This window comes from Hyperolius riggenbachi, chromosome 1 (assembly GCF_040937935.1).
Source record: "Hyperolius riggenbachi isolate aHypRig1 chromosome 1, aHypRig1.pri, whole genome shotgun sequence".
NCBI lineage: Eukaryota > Metazoa > Chordata > Amphibia > Anura > Hyperoliidae > Hyperolius > Hyperolius riggenbachi.
Window position 1 is genome coordinate 411,234,874 of NC_090646.1, and position 4,948 is coordinate 411,239,821.

Consider the following 4,948-nt stretch of genomic DNA (forward strand, 5'->3'; position numbering starts at 1 on the left):
GCTTGCAGAAGACAGACAGCACTCAGCCTAGGAGCCGAAACTTCATAGAGAGAGAGAGCCTACATAGCACTCAGCCTGCTCTCCCTCTGCATCCCTAGTCAGTGCACAGCAACTTCTCTCTGGGCTTTATGGTCACTTCTGATCCGCACTAATCCTTGTGGCACAGCTGTGTGTGTCCTCCTCCCAGAGAGCAGACAGGGAGATGGCAGAGCTGGTCCAGCCCCTGATGCTGGGGTACAGTGACTGCTGGAGAGCTGCTGGCCAATGCACTCCCCATACTCTGCCTCCATGTGGGGATAGATGGCAGCTCCCTCCCTCCTCCTCTATTCCTCCCCGCCTCCCCCTGGCTTCCATCATCTCCATTCATATTCCACATCTCACCCCATATCATACACCCACACCTCCCCCCCCCCCCCCTCATATCTCACACTAATCACAGGTATGCAGCCACCTCCCAGCCCTCACCTGCCTGGCTGATGAGCAGCTCTGCATCTGTCTAGCAATCAAACGAATTATTCCAGTATCAGTGCTTGCATTGCGCTATATTCCGCTACAGTGCAGAGATACAGCCTGCTATAATGCCAGCACAGCCTATAGAATCATATCTGCAATCATGTCACATAGACAGCACAGCTCCTCGGAACTGTTTCACATGGCTGAGAGGATGAGTGAAATGTTCTATGGCACAACATAAAACACACTCAATATAAAACACATAAAAACGCATAATACAGTTACAAGGATGTGACAAGCACGGTAATCCGAAATCTGTGTATTCTCACAATGCTTGTATCATTTGCGGAGATTTTACATCTCACTTTTAATTATCAATGAGGTTCATGCGCTAAGCTTACTCGCTTCCATTAATCCCTTGTCAACGTTTTCTATATACATGAATCTGAAATATTACTGATTATTTAGAATATATATATATATATATATATATATATATATATATATATATATATATATATATATATATATATATATATATATATATATATATATATATCGCTCAAAAAATAAAGTGGACACTTTAGTTTAATTAATTTGTTTTATGTATATATATATTCTCTTCACGAAATTGCAATTGTCTAAAATATTAGTAGATATTTATTACAGTTATTTGCTATTGTGGCTGCAGAATAGGTAGAATATAATTCTATCATAGATGTACACATTTCCGTTTCACTCACTTTTTTTCACACTTCTCATAACAGAAATGTTTTCTGTCGAAATAAAATGTATTTGTTTGATTCTGTTTTTATTGCTAATAGTATAATAGTATATGATCAGTATTATTATTATTTTGCAAAGCAATAATCATTATGCAGCGATGTACATTCATTAAACGAAGTACAATTACATACAGGAGACTATACCTAAACGTAAAATATTATTTATAAATAGTATTTATTAGGGTTGTAATTAATAGCGGTGTTGTGGATTTGCAGGAAAAAAATGGTAACACTACCAGCTAATTTATTTTTCCCTCCATAACTCAGTCCTATACGGCAGGTATCTGCAGCCGCTATACAGCCCATAAACACGGGATATGCTCATATCTGGGAGCTGTACCTGCATGACGTAACGTTTCAATGATCAGTCATCAAATCAGGCGCCCGGGAAGGTAAAAGGGAACAATAGGCACTTCTCAGTACACACTAGCATGGGATATTGAGATGATCCCTATTGCCGTGCAGTGTAATCACCCCCTTAGTAAATCATGTCTTGGTGTGGTACACTTGGGATGGGCATATTTTTCTCGATCATTTACAGCTAGCAATGAACTTCTGAAACTGACTGTGAAGCTCAAATTGAACTTTCTTCATTGTCTATGCTTTCTTTGGCGTATGAACTGACCAGAGTTTCTAACATCTAACTGCACAAAGTACCAAAGTTACTAATTTTCAACCCTTGGACTAACCCTGTTACTCTCACATCCAACACTCTCTGCTTAATGCTGTGGAATGGCTTGGTTGTGTACACAAGGCAAGCATGCTGAAGCGATGCATGCCACTTTCCCTTGCAATATACACAACTGGACCGTCATGACGTTTTCAACAAAAGCAGAATTTTACTTTAAGCAACAGAAATACTCTCCCAGTACTGACAGCTCTTAAGGTTTGAGCCAGCACCCACGTATAGGAGACGGTGTGCCCAAGCAGTCGGCCCTCCACACCACCAGAGCCATAGATTGCAGAGAAGGAGTCTTGCAGGCACCACCACTGTATTCACAGCTTCTTTAATTGGTCACATCAAACTTGTGCAGAGGATACAACGACAGACCGCTGTTTCGAGCAATGTAGCTCTTTATCAAGTTGTCAAAACTGCATAAACTCAGTAATCAACATACAAGCTTATATAATGTCCATAAACCAATCATACGTGTAACATCAAAATTCTCCAATCAGAGAACGCCTTGTCAAAGGTGGACCTGATGGGAAACTGAACAGAGAGGAAAGAAACCTCCCATTTTCTTACAAAAAGCATCCCCATAAAGAATGTTTACATACAGTGCATAATATATTTGTAAAAAACTGTAGCGCTACTTACACCCATGCATAAATCGCCATTGGCGTCAGCTACCTCCTTCATAACAGGCTAAAAAGCCTGTATACATAACCGGCCAATCCGCATGCCGCATCTCGAGAGGATCCGCCTCTCCGCCAAGACGTCATATGGACGGGAAGAACCCGTCCCTACTACAGCACCGCCGACCAATCAGAGTGCCGAGCGTCAAATGACGCTCTCCCATGACATACGCGGACATACGTCCGCATAGTCATGTGCCTCTAAACCAAGGAAGAGTCCGCCTCTATGCGGAAGTAAACAAAGATATAGCGTATGGCATGGGCGGTCTACACCGCCGCCACTAAACGTCAATAAACCTCCTCCTGGTTGCCATAGTAAAGCGTCCAATAGGCCAATTAACTGCTGCAATGTGGATCCTAATAACAACACAGTACTGGTACGCATAAGCCCCCCAAGTGCTGCATCCAGATACACATATTAGCCTGTAGCTGACAGCAATGGAGATTATATATTAAAATATATTCTTTATTAGAAAAAATCTTTTAAAATTGTAAGACCACCTAAAATAATGAAATCGCAGTAATTTCAATGATACATTTATCTCACATTAAATTTACCAATGTATATTCCACAGGAACACCTGGTTAGTCAACCTACAGAGAAAGAGAGATCATAATCTAAATTGAGCCCCCCCATCCCCAACACCCCCAATTTTCGAATCCAATGTGCTTCCCGTCTAGATAGTTCTTTCTCCCTGTCTCGCCCTCCCCCCCACCCCAGTGGCACCCCATCTATAACTTGTACCTTCAATTGTGATACACTATGTCCTGCCTCAACAAAATGTTTCGCTACGATATGTGAAGTGTCTCTTGTCCTAATTGTCGATTTATGTGCCAATAAGCGCACCTTAAGTTGTTTAGTGGTCTTGCCAACATACGCAAGGCCACAAGGACACTTCAACAGATAAATTACAAAAGTAGAATTGCAGTTAAAGTGTTCTTTAATATGAAAGATTGTCCCCTTAGACGGATGTCTAAATGTGTCACCCTTGATGATAAAACTACAGAGGTGGCAATTCAGACATGGGTATGTGCCTTTCTTGCCCTCCCTGGGTTTACCCATGGGGGGCCTAGTGTGTACCAGTTTATCCCGGATGGTGGGGGCCCTTTTATAAGAGAGAAGAGGGGGGTAACGAAACTCAGGGACACGGGGAAATGCTTCCCTCAACAGATGCCAATGCTTACGGATAACTTTCCCAATCCTGGGACTACATGTATTAAACACTGATACAAAAGGGAGTCGAGGGCATCCACTTTTGGCCCTCCTCGACCCTCCCCTATCTTGTATGGTATGTAAGGGATAACCTCTGGACTTGAATTTGTTCTTCATCCTCCCCAATTGTTGGTGTTGTGTTTGCTCATTGGTAACAATTCTAGACACTCGTTTAAATTGGCTTCCTGGTATTGAGTTTTTTATTTGTTGCGGGTGAAAACTAGAATAATGTAAAATCGAGTTTCTATCTGTAGATTTTGTATACAGATCTGTACTTAACCGTGTGCCATCTTTAAAGACAATGGTATCCAAAAAGGATACCTTCACTGGATCTACATGAGCCGTCAATCTAATGGTAGGAAACCGTTCTCTCAATACAGAGAGGAACTCATCAAGGGTCGAACGCGGCCCCGCCCACAAACAAAAAATATCGTCGATGTACCTCCACCAGCACTTAGCGTGCTGGCGGAAAAGTACATCCGAATAAACAAAAGAAACTTCAAACAGACCCATAAAAAGGTTTGCATAGGACGGAGCCACGTTCGACCCCATCGCAGTCCCCCTCTGTTGCACATAAAAGTTCTCCTCAAACTTGAAATAGTTGCAATGAAGCACTATTCTCAACAAATCAACCAGAAAACTACGTTGTTCCTTTGTCAAATCCAATTGTGTCATAATGTACCAGTCGATCGCCTCCACACCTCCATCATGTGGGATGGAGGTGTAGAGGCTCTCCACATCCAATGTTACCAGTAAGGTATGTTCATCAAGGCCATCAACACAATGAAGTTTCTCCAGGAAACTAGACGTGTCTTTAATATATGAGTCCAACTGGACCACCAGGGGTTGGAGCATTTTGTCTAAAAACTGTGCTAGTGGCACGAAAATTGAGTCCACACCGGACACAATAGGTCGGCCCGGCGGGGACTCAAGATTCTTGTGGATCTTTGGCAGTGTGTAGAAGCAGGGGGTAACCGGATGTTCCTTGATCAAAAACTTAGACAACTTCTCGTCAATAATCCCACTCGTAAATGCTGCTTCAACCAGTGTTTTAATCCGAGATTGTATACCAGGAAGTGGATCACTCTCAACCCTCTTATATACATCATTTTGCCCCAGTTGTCCAAGTATCTCATTCCTA